The sequence below is a fragment of the Heloderma suspectum genome, chromosome 1 (assembly GCF_057233095.1).
Source record: "Heloderma suspectum isolate Gila_16-S chromosome 1, 16-S_ref, whole genome shotgun sequence".
NCBI lineage: Eukaryota > Metazoa > Chordata > Lepidosauria > Squamata > Helodermatidae > Heloderma > Heloderma suspectum.
In genome coordinates, this window is record NC_139458.1 from 196,265,705 (window position 1) to 196,278,245 (window position 12,541).

Here is a 12,541-nt window from a genome sequence, read left to right on the forward strand (position 1 = left end):
AGCCTGGTATAAGAGGCTTAAGTGTGAGATAGGTACTAACACTAGAGACAAGATGGACTACTGAACAGGTTAATTTATTAAAGGGATATTTTGTACATAAGATAATACTTAGTGCTTTTCAAAAAAATGCTTGGTGAGGACGCATGTGACACTGTTGCTCTTACAAGCCTCATAATGATTTCATTTGCTGTTGTTCAGTCATTCAGTTGTGTCCGACTCTTCATGACCCCATGGACCATAGCACGCCAGGCCTTCCTGTCCTCCGCTCTCTCCCGGAGTGTGCTCAAGCCCATATTCATTCCATCGGTGATGCTATCTAGCTAGGGATGGCGGAGAATTTCTCCCCGAAACTTCGGGGGGCCGAGCGCCAACGTGTTCAGCCCCCCGAACAAGTTTCGGGGAGAAATTCTCCGCCCCCCCCCGCCCCCCGCACCCCCCCCAGGACGGGACTTACCTTTGCCAAATGTCCCTCCTGGCGGTGGGTCCGGCCGGCGGTTCGGTGGGTGTTCGTCCGGGGCGGGAGCGGCAGCCGGTCTTTCGACTGGCTGCCGCCGCCGCCATTCCAATCAAAGAAAAACAAACAAAAACGCCCCCATGATAGGCTACGTGACGATTAACGTAGCCTATCACGGCTAGATTTGCAAAGTCAGCCGTGATAGGCTACGTTAATCGTCACGTAGCCTATCACAGGTGACTTTAAAAAAAAAAAAAGCGCGTGCGGATAATGGCGGCCCCCATAGGGAGCCGCCATTCCCGTTCCTTATTTGGTCGCTGTAGTCTACGTAAAGATTTACGTAGACTATGGGCGAAAATAAGGGCAACGCAAATAGCGTTGCCCTTATTTTCGCCGTAGTCTATGTAAATCTTTACGTAGACTACAGCGACCAAATAAGGAACGCGAATGGCGGCTCCCTATGGGGGCCGCCATTATCCGCACGCGCTTTTTTTTTTTTTAAAGTCACCTGTGATAGGCTACGTGACGATTAACGTAGCCTATCACGGCTGACTTTGCAGATCTAGCCGTGATAGGCTACGTTAATCGTCACGTAACCTATCACGGGGGCATTTATTTTTTTAAAAAAAAACTTTTGAGTTCGCGGCCGGGCAAGGCGAGGCGCCTCCTCCCCGGTCTGAATTTCGGCCGGGCGAGGCGGGAAGCCTCCCCCCTGGCCTGAACTTCACGGGGGGAGCAGCGAAGCGCCTCCCCCCCACCGCGAAAAACTTCAAGGACAGGTAAGTGAGTTTCGTCCACCCCTATATCTAGCCATCTCATCCTCTGCCGTCCCCTTCTCCTTTTGCCTTCCATCTTTCCCAGTGATTTCATTTATCTCAGGCCAAATCCCCTAAGCCCCAGCCAAATACACTCACAACCAGGTCCAGCTATTGGGTACAGTTTTCCCAAAGCTCCTCCTGTTTTATTTCTGGCTGCTTGGACCATTTATCTGGGGTTTAATGCCTGGTTATGTGACCTTCTTCTGCAAGATCTTAGGGCAGCCTCCTGGCATAACAAAACCAACTGCTCCCTACTCCTGATTTTCACCAGCCATGTACTGTTATCCTACAGAGAAGGAATAGCTTAAAATTCAGGCCTTAGCTATTCACTTTCTCGGCAGCTTTCTCCTAGGGATGTCAGAGAATTCCGCCACGGATCTCAGTGAGGCCGAATGCCAGTGCATTTGGCCCCCTGAAATCTGTGGCAGAATGGCCTGCCACCCCCCCGCCACCCCCGCAGATCCCCCCCGGGACGAGACTTACCTGGGGCGGATGTTCCGGGAGGCGGCGGCGGTGGCGGCAGCAGTGGCGGCTGCAGCGGCTGGTATTCCGACCAGCTGCCACCGCCGCCATTTGCAGTCTGGAGGGTTTTTTTTGTTTGTTTGTTTAACAGAGATGTGATAGGCTACGTAAAGATTTACGTAGACTATCACGGCTGGGTTAAAAAAAAAACGCATACGCAAATAGCGGCGGCTACGGCCGCCACCATTTGCGTTCCTTATTTTTGGCCGTCTTAGTCTACGTAAATATTTATGTAGACTATTACAGCGAAAATAAAGGGGAACGCAAATAGCGTAGCAGGCGCTATTTACGTTCCCCTTTATTTTCGCCGTGATAGTCTACGTAAATATTTACGTAGACTAAGACAGCCAAAAATAAGGAATGCAAATGGCAGCGGCCGTAGCCACCACCATTTGCGTACACGGTTTTGTTTTGTTTGTTTTTTACCCAGAGCCCTCTTCGGCCGGAAATCTGGCTGCGGACGGCTCTGGCCTGGGCCTGGCCAGCTGCTCCGCGGAGCCGCCACGGAACACAGCTGGCCGTTCAAGGATTCCGGGGGGGAGGAACAGATTGCCTCCCACCCCCGTCGAGGATTCTGGGGGGAGGGACGGAACACCTCCACCCCTACCATAAACATAATCCGCGGAAAGGTAAGCGACTTTCGAACATCCCTACTTTCTCCTAATCCTTCTGTATCACCATCCACCAACCAGCAGACCTCGTCCCTCTCTAACTACCCACAGACTGACTGATCCCTCACTGTTAATGCCTTAACTGTCAACTCCCAACCATGCCTTTTTCACTTAGCTAGACTGCTCAGCCAATCAGATTTGAATTTGTATGATCCAGTCCCCATCTGTAAATAGTGATTGTCTCTCCCCCTTCAGAACATCACAAAGCAACTAGTACACAGGCCTTTGTCAGCAACAAAGCAAGGTCTCAGGCCTACTCAATACATAATAGCTTCTTAGAGGCCACACAAAAGAAACATTACAGACCAGCAGTTATATACATGGGATTTCTTCACAAGTTGCCATAGACCTGCCCATAGTTTCTGTTTTGTTGCACTATCTGTCCAGAGAGTTTGTAATGGAGGACTCAAGATGCCTTTTCTCATACCTCCATTGTCTTGCTCAAATGCAGGAAATGTAACTTTTGTGTGATGTTCACCCTATGTGTTTATATAAGTTGCACATATGGTTATAGTCACTATCATATGTAACTCTTATCAACAATTAAAAAACAAGCAACCACAAATATCCAAATACCTCTTTCTTTCATGGCACTTGCATACAATGTCCCCCTCTTCCAAATTTCCGTTATATATTTCAGTTCTCCATCTCAGTTTGACAAATGATTGATAAATGAGTCATATTTTTATGGATGTTAGCCTTCTGCTAACATTCCTTAGGCTGCAATTGGTATTTATTTTCTAGTTTTGAAACATGAAAAAATACAAAACAAATATCTCATGTTTATGTATTTATTTATAATATAAATGTATAAATATCAATATTCAAATTTATATATAAACATTTAGAAATATAGACTTTATATAATGCCACTTGTGTACATTGATTGACTGGATCTATAGAAGCCATTCTGAGTAGCACTGTATGAACTAACTTTGGGGAGCAGTTATAATGGATAAAATGTTATCAAGGTTTAGATAAATGATGTGCTTAAAGCTAAGCTGGTTATTGGTAATGCTGTGGAGTCACTTGTAACAGTTGCAGGAAAAATCAGTCCCCATACAGAGAAATACAATGAGGTGTTGATGTATTAGGTTTCTCAGATAATACTGCCCTTTCAGCATAATTATTTTCCTAAATATTCACAATAGCACTGAACAGACACACAGATGAGAAACAATGTATATCTTACACAGTTTTCTGAGTCTATCATTATGTTTTTCCCAGAACTTGGTATATTTCACCTAGTGTTTCATAAGATGGGGTGGGAGATGGGGGAGAGAAATAGGTAATCTACCATTAGGAAATTTCCAAAGCTGTACTGCCTGTACAATGACTGCAAAAAGTAAGTTGAAGACCAAGACTGGCTCAGTAACTATGTTGTTGTATTTCATGGTTGTGTTTTGTTTTGTGAAGCACCCAGAGAGCTTTGGCTGTTGGGTGGTACAGAAATGTAATAAAACCAGAAATAAAGTCAATAAATGTAGTCATCACATCACTTAGCATCTTCACATGATGAAAGAACAGGTGTGCCACCATGCAAGTAACATCACATCTGATGTGTTTGCACAGAGAACATGCATCATATGTGATGTTATCCATATGGTAGAGAAGAAAGGTAATGCTCATTGCTCCCCCATGTTAGGATTATCTCCAGTCTGGTGAGTCTATGAACTGGCCCTGAATGTCAGGATCTTACTGACAAATTTGTTTTAGTACTAATTAGCTGCTCTTCAGTCAAGGCTGTCAGAGTGGCTTATGAGATAAAAGAATAAAATAACTGAATATTAAAACAACAGAATAAAACACAGTGAAGTCAAGTTTCCAGGGTGGATAACACAAGAGTTCAAAAAGTAGAACTATTGCAAAATAAATAAAACAATAAAAGAGCACAATACAAGGCTAAAAATAACCAATCAATAAAAATTTGTGGCAACTTAAAAGAATTAAAAACTTTAAAATACAGAAGTAGTCATAGGGATGTACGAAAATCTTACCTTTTCAAAGGGTGACATTTAGGGATGTACGAAAGTCACTTACCTGGTCTCGCAGCTTTTTTCGCGGTGGGGGGGAGGCGCTTCGCTTCTCCCCCTGAAGTTCATGCGAGGGGGGGTGTCTTCCCGCCTCGCCTGGCCAAAATTCAGGCCGGGGAGAAGCGCCCCATCTCCCTGGCCACGAACTTCAAAAGAAAAGTAAAAAAAAAAAAAAGCCCCATGATAGGCTACGTAACGATTTACGTAGCCTATCACGGCTAGATCTGCAAAGTCAGCTGTGATAGGCTACGTTAATCATCATGTAGCCTATCACGGGTGACTTTAAAAAAAAAAAAAAAGCACGTACGCAAATGGCGGCCCCCATAGGGAGCCACCATTTGCGTTCCTTATTTGGTCCCTGTAGTCTACGTAAAGATTTACATAGACTACGGTGAAAATAAGGGCAACGCAAATAGTTGACTTTGCAAATCTAGCCATGATAGGCTACGTTAATCGTTACGTAGCCTATCACAGGGGCGTGTTGTTGTTTTTTTACTTTTCTTGTAATGGCGGCGGCGTCAGCCGGTCGAAAGACCGGCTGCTGACCCCACCCCTGACGAAGACCTGCCGAACCGCCGCCGGGACCCGCCGCCGGGAGGGACATTCGTAAAAGGTAAGTCCCATCTCAGGGGGGGCGGGGGGCAGAGAATTTCTCCCCGAACCTTCGGAGGACCGAATGCGTTGGCACTCGGCCCCCCGAAGTTTCGGGGAGAAATTCTCCCCCATCCCTAGTGACATTCACGGTGGGGGGGAGGCGTCCTTCCTCTGAAATTCTCTCCAGCCGCCTCCACTCTTCGGAGATTCCACGGAGCCGCCGGCTGGGGCTGCCCGCAGCCGGACATCCGGCCACTGGGCAGCCTGCAGGGACGCAAATGGCGGCTGCCATAACTGCCGCCATTTGCGTCCCTGTATTTTGCCATGATAGGCTACGTAAATATTTACATAGCCTATCATGGAAAAAAAAACCAACAACAGCGGACGCAAATGGTGGCAGCTACGGCCACCGCCATTTGCGTTCCCCTTTTTTTTGCCATTTTAGCCTACGTAAATATTTATGTAGGTTATTACGGAAAAAAATAAGGGAACGCAAATGGCGTAGTGGCCACCATTTGCATTCCGCCTTTTTTTTGCCATGGAAAAAAAAAGGGAATGCAAATGGCGGCCACCATAGCTGCCACCATTTGCGTTCCCTTAGTTAAGCCGTGATAGGCTACGTAAATACTTACGTAGCCTATCACGGCTTCTGCAGGGATGCAAATGGCATCACTGTGTTAGCCGTGATAGGCTACCTAAGTATTTATGTAGCCTATCACGGCTACATGGAAGAAGCGAATGGCGGCCACAGACGCGGCCACCATTCAGAAGTCAGCGTGGACAGCAGCAGGTAGGTGCTCCGTTCCAGGCCCATTTCGTGGGGTGGGGGGGCAGGGGGCTTCATTCCGCCACAGATTTTGGGGGGCTGAGTGCACTGGCATTCGGCCTCACCGAGATCCATGGCGGAATTCTCTGACATCCCTAGTCATAGTCGTTTTATTTGTATACTGCACATTCCACAACACATTGTGGAATACTGCATTGTATACTGCACCCTCATCCCCATGACAACTCCCATCCTGGCTGTCTCTTGGAAGCAAAGCACACCAGGAAAGGCAACATAGAAAAAGCCTTTCCCCAGGCAATGCAGCTCCAGGCCCTGGGCAAGACCCCCTCAAAAGCCTTTCTCCTCAGTGAGTCTACCTCTTCATGCCATTGTCACCAGCTTGTATTGCTCCTCATTCTCTTTCTCACCTTTGTTACAACTTGCTTGCTTGATAAGCAGAGAGCTGGTGAGCAAGCAGGCTGCTCCTCTTTCTCACCACCATCATTGTCTGGGCCAGAGTGACAGGCAGTTGAACAAGCAGGTTGCAAGGGCTGAAGAGGATAAACAACTCCAGGGGGTTCATGTTGGTGGGCCCATGCTGAGGTGTGGGCCCTTGGCAGGTGCCCAATTATGCCTACCATTGATGCCAGCCCTGCCTAGACAGATGTTCCCAAGTTCTCTTCGAGACAGCACAAGCACTTTCTCACACACCACAAGCAGCAGCAGCAGCAGCTCCATTATGAAGGCTCCTAGGGCTGGGGCCAAGCCCTGAAGGCAAACACAGAGCCCTGAAGGCAAGCATAGAGTTTCACTCCCATTCAGATATACATCTCAATGCATGGGTGGATTATGGACAAGATGGACCAGTAGATATCTAGATCCTAAGCTGTGTAGGGCAAGGGTGGGTGGAAGGTAGGTCTGGGTCTACCGGTACTATGGGTGAATTGCAGTAGATGGGCATAGTTTCTGGGTCCTGATCATTTAGCAACAGCAGCAAGAAAATGACCACCACTACCCTCTCACCCCAAAATATGCTGCTGAAATGAGGAAAGCTTGGGATGAGTATGAGTGGATTTTTGTGTGTACAAAGACTGTGAATTCTGTTCAGTTTTGGTACTTGGAACAAATTCCTGGGCTCACAATGCTTTATTTTTATGTATTTTGCACTAAGCTCCAGTTGCTGGGTCTTGGGATTCCAGTAAAAAAGCAAAGTAGATCGTGCAAACAAGCCTGAAGTTTGCCCATCCCTGGTGTAGGGCATAAAGTACCAACAATTTGAATCGAGCCCAGAAGCAAACAAAGCAAACATTCTAAGATTTCTGCCGAAACATTTATTCTAACCTTCTGCATTCTGCATTGGGCAAACAGACCAGTCTCTGTGGAAAAGAAGAAGTGGATGCAAATCTGATATCAAAAAATGGCAAGATTCAAAAACGAGTGTGGTAGTACTTCAGTCTCCCAGGACATTCAGTCATTGACTTTAAAGTGTCCATACTGGAGCAATGAAAGGGAGATTAGAGTGAGAGATTGCTGAGTCTCAACAGGTTTGATTCTATTTCCAGAAGTTTGAATCAAGATAAAGGATTTTTATCACAGTACATATGTTAATTGGCTTAACTAGTGCCAGGGTGTTTGCATTATTTATTTATTTTATTTTAACTGCTTCTCTATCACTTGTCAGCCCAGGATTTTAGAGTGTTTTAAATGAATATCAGCAGCAAATGTACTGAGTTTGACCACTGTTAACGATGGGACTGCCACTGTCTTTACTTCCTGGATTAAAAATTTTCTTCTGACCTCACTGTTTTAAATTCTCACCACTATGTGTGCTGTATATAAATCTGAAGCTTTTTCTATAATACTCCATCTGGAAGAAGTGGGCTATAATCCAAACTTTTATGCTAGAATAAATTAGGGCACAATGCTATGCAGATAGGCGGCCGCCTCCAAACTCGGGCAGGAGAAGCATGGAGGGGATCCTTCCTTCCGCGCTTCTCCTGCCCTGCATTTTCGGCTAGACAATAGGAAGGCCATAGGAGGGCAGAGCAGGGGAGGAGGCTGCTGTATGACACATTGGATGTGTTGTACAGGCATTTCCTGTCCACTCCAGAATGCCCCCCAGAACGCCCCATTTTGGCCTCTTCATGTTCCTCTTGTGAACATGGAGCGCAGGGCTGTTCCGGACTGCCTGTGAAGCAGCACAGAAGTAGGGGAAGCTTGATTCTTCAGGACCTGACCTTGGAGTATGGGCTCCAAGGTCGGTTCCCACAAAACCAGATATCCTATGGCCATCTAGCCGCTGACTGGCAGCCATAGGATTGCTCCCTTAGTTAGTCTTTCAGGTTGCACAAGACCTTCCCTTGATTTTGCTGCAATAGATTAGGGATGGCGGAGAATTTCTCCCCGAATCTTCGGGAGGCCGAGCGCCGAGGCATTCGGCCCCCAGAAAGTGTTGGGGAAATTCTCCGCCGGCCCCCCGCCCCCCCGGGATGGGGCTTACTTTCAGCGAATGTCCCTCTTGGCGGCGGGTCCCGGCGGCGGTTCGGCGAGGTTTTGTGGGGGGCGGGGGCGGCGGCCAGTCTCCCGACCGGCTGCCGCCGCCGCCATTACAAAATAAAAAAGTAAGTAAAAAAAACCCCACACACACCCGTGATAGGCTACGTGATGATTTACGTAGCCTATCACGGCTAGATTTGCAAAGTCATGGGTGACTTTGGAAAAAAAAAAACACGTACGCAAATGGCGGCGGCCCATGGGCGCCGCCATTTGCATTCATTATTTTGGCACGTCTAGCCTACGTAAATCTTTACGTAGACTAGATGTGCCAAAATAAGGAACGCAAATGGTGATGCCCATGGGCTGCCGCCATTTGCGTATGCACTTTTTTTTCCCCGAAGTCACCCGTGATAGGCTACATGACGATTAACGTAGCATATCACGACTGACTTTGGAAAATCTAGCCATGATAGGCTACGTTAATCATTACGTAGCCTATCACGGGGTTTTGTGTTTTTTTTACTTTTTCTTTCGCAGCCGGGGAGATAGGGCGCTTCTCCCCGGCCTGAATTTCGGCCGAGTGAGGTGGGGCGCCTCCCCCCCCGGCCTGAATTTCAGCTGGGCGAGGCGGGATGCCTCCCCCCCCTCGCCTGAACTTCGGGGGGAGAAGCGAAGCACCTCCCCCCCACCACAAATCACCCCTGCAAAAAGGTAAGTGACTTTCGTACATCCCTACAATAGATTAATACAGCTACCCTCTGGAAACTTCAGACATTTGTACCTCATGTGTGAAAGAGACCATGGATCCTCAGTATGTTTTGAAAAAGTTTGAATGTGAAACCTCATGTTTAACTTTAAACAGAAAAGTCCACTTCATAGTGTAACCCAGGTTATTTCTTTTGTATTCTTCCATAAACTTATTTGATTTCATGTAACTGAACATTTATATTGTAGGGTTGGAAAGGGTAAAGAAAAGGGTAACCAAAGATCAAAAGGCTGGCAACGACTCCTTTATGGGGAAAGGTTACAATATTTGGGGCTCTGGGGGTTAGAAAAAATGGTGAATAGGGGGTGGGGCATGAGATAGGTGTATAAAATTAAGCATGTTGTGGAGAAAGTAGATAGGAAGACATTTTTCTCCCTCTCTTGTAAAACTAACCCATGATCAGCCCATGAAGCTGAATGGTGGGAAATTCAGGAGAGATAAAAGGAAATACTTCCTCACCCAACAAATAGTCAAACCATGGAATATGCTACCACAAGATGTAGAGATGATAACTTGGACAGCTTCAAAGGGGGATTAGACAAATTTGTGGAGGAGAAGGCTATAAATGGCTACTAGTCCTCATGGCTATATGCTACCTCCAGCATCAGAGGCAGTATGCCTATGTACACCAGTTGCTGGGGAACATGACCGGAAGAGTGTTATTGCATTCATGTCCAACTTGTAGTTTCCCCATGGGCAGTTGGTTGGCCATCATGGGAACAGAATGCTGGAATAGATAGGTCTTTGGTAAGATCCAGCACAGCTGTTCTCATCCTGTGTTTCTACAAAAATGGGTTATCAGGCAGAGAGGTCCTGCTTAGCTTCAGCAAAGTTGCTCTTTCATGTACCTTTAGATAATGCCATCTCTCTCTCTCTCTCTCTCTCTCTCTCTCTCTCTCTCTCTCAACCTCTTCTCTTCTTTTACCTCCTGTTTTTATCTCTCACCCAGTTAGGTTCTGGAAATCCTAAAACTCTGTTTTTCAATTCAGTGCATGTCATATTTCCTCCTGGGAAAGAACTCTACAGATAGTAACTTCATAAACTAAATCCAAGCCTGCCTGTGTGTTTCGCCTTTCACAAGTTGTGTGATTCATGAGAAATATGTAAACCTGCCCCTGACCTTGCAATATGATTGGAGGGGTGGACTGTTATAATCTTTTAATCTTGCCATGGGTACACACTGCATGCGTACCTATGATCATTAGATGAATAATCCATGAATATTCAGTGGCACTAATCCAATTAAACTTCAGTTAAGCCCAATATAGTAATGAGTTACTCTTTTAATTAGGCCTGAAAACTAGACCTTGAATTATCCATTTACTATATTTTTATATACAGTTTCCCCCCCCCCTAAAAGTTACAATCAAGGCAAGTCAAAAGGAGCCAAATGGTACAAACATAAAACATAAATTACTAGTGAAAAATACAGTCAGAAAAATAGTATATGAATGATTCTGACACCCTGATCACCATAGCATCAAATTCTTTGAGTCAGACCTATTTAGCAGTATCAAACCTTGAAGGCAGATGATAGGCTGACAAACTTAGGGATGTTGGAGAATTTCGCCACGGATTCCAGGGAGGCTGAATGTCAGCACATTCAGCTCCCTGGAATCCATGGTGGAAAGAAGCCACCCACCCCACCACCCTGCGAAATGGGCCGGGAACAGAGCCTACCTTTGTCAGCTGTTCCGGTGCTCCTTGAATGGCAGCCGCAGATGCAGCCACCATTTGCCTCCTTTCGAATGGCCATGATAGGCTACGTAAGTATTTACTTACTTACTTAAGTATTTACTTAAGTATTTACATAGCCTATCACGTAGGGATGTACAAAAGTCACTTACCTTTTTGCGGATTCTGTTCATGGGGGGGGGAGGCGCTCCGTCCCTCCCACCGGAATCCTCAATGGGGGGGAGGCGATCCGGTCCTCCCCCCCAGAATCCTCGATGGCTGGCTCTGCTCCGCGGTGGCTCCGCAGAGCAGCCGGCCAGGCCAGGGCTGTCCACAGCTGGATTTCTGGCCGCGGACTGGCTGGTGCGGACACAAATGGTGGCTGCTGTAGTAACCTAAAATAAAATAAAATTTACATAACCTATAGATAGATTTACATAACCTATCACGGCAAAAAAAAAGGAACGCAAATGGCGGCCCGCTGCCGCCATTTGCATTCGCTGGTTGTTGTTTTTTTGTTTGCCGTGATAGGCTACATAAATATTTACGTAGCCTATCACGGCAAAATACAGGGACACAAGTGGCGGCAGCTACGGCAGCTGCCATTTGCGTCCCTGCAGGCTGCCCAGCAGCCAGATGTGCGGAATCTCCACAGAGCCTAGCCGACCGGAGAGAATTTCAGGGGGAGGGACGGAGCACTTCCCCCCCACCGCGAATGTCACCCTTCGAAAAGGGAAGTGACTTTCGTACATCCCTAGGTAAGTGTTTCGTACATCCCTACAAACACTGAACTGTTTAGCTTTCCTGCAGGATGAAATCCTGAGGTGTGGTGCATCTGCTGATTCCTCATTGTAAGGCATTTAAGTTATTTCACGGACACAGGAGGACATAGGTATCTGATCAATGCAAATAGGTGCAGGTTGTATTGAAACTGTACAATCAAGGGATGGGTTTTATTCACAGCATCTTAATCTGGGTGAAATGTTAAGGGGGAAAAACATTTCAGAAAGAAAATATGATCAGGTGATGGGACAAACCGGTATGTTTGCACTTCCACCCTGGGAGGTAGGGCAGGTTACAAGATGCCCCTTAGTCTATATTCCACAGAGGTAGTGTCACTGCCACTTCTTTGTCTTTTAAAAATCCTGTCCACAGGAGAAGCCAAGCTTATGGATTTTATATTTGGAGGAGGAATATAGGCCCCCTTTTCAGAATTTCCTTCAAACTCCTTAACAACCTGGTTAGCATGTTTGCCAAGCTGGTAGGGATGATGCAGGCCCCCACTTGGGTCCGGGAATCCAGCAGACTCCCCCCTGCCCACCCACTGCCCTAAGCCGTGCCCACTGAACCCCCTGCCCTGCTTGAGCTCCCCCCATGCTTGCTGAGCCACCTGCACTCACCCCAGGCCCGTCTGGTGAGCTCTGAGATTGCCATTTTGCAAAAGAAAATGGCAATCACAAAAAGGGCACATCTGATTTTATGCAAAATGGCACCGTGAATTGCCAATATACGCAAGATTACAGGCGTAAATGTGGGTCCGGGGGCAAGCGAGCTGTGTAGGGATGGACGAAAGTCCCTTACCTGGTCCCGCAGCTTGCTTCGCGGTGGGGGGGAGGCGCCCCGCCTCGCCCGGCCGAAATTCAGGCTGAGGGGAAGCTCCCCGTCTCCCCGGCCGCAAAATACAAAAGTAAAGTTAAAAACACACACACACGTGATAGGCTACGTAACAATTTACGTAGCCTATCAC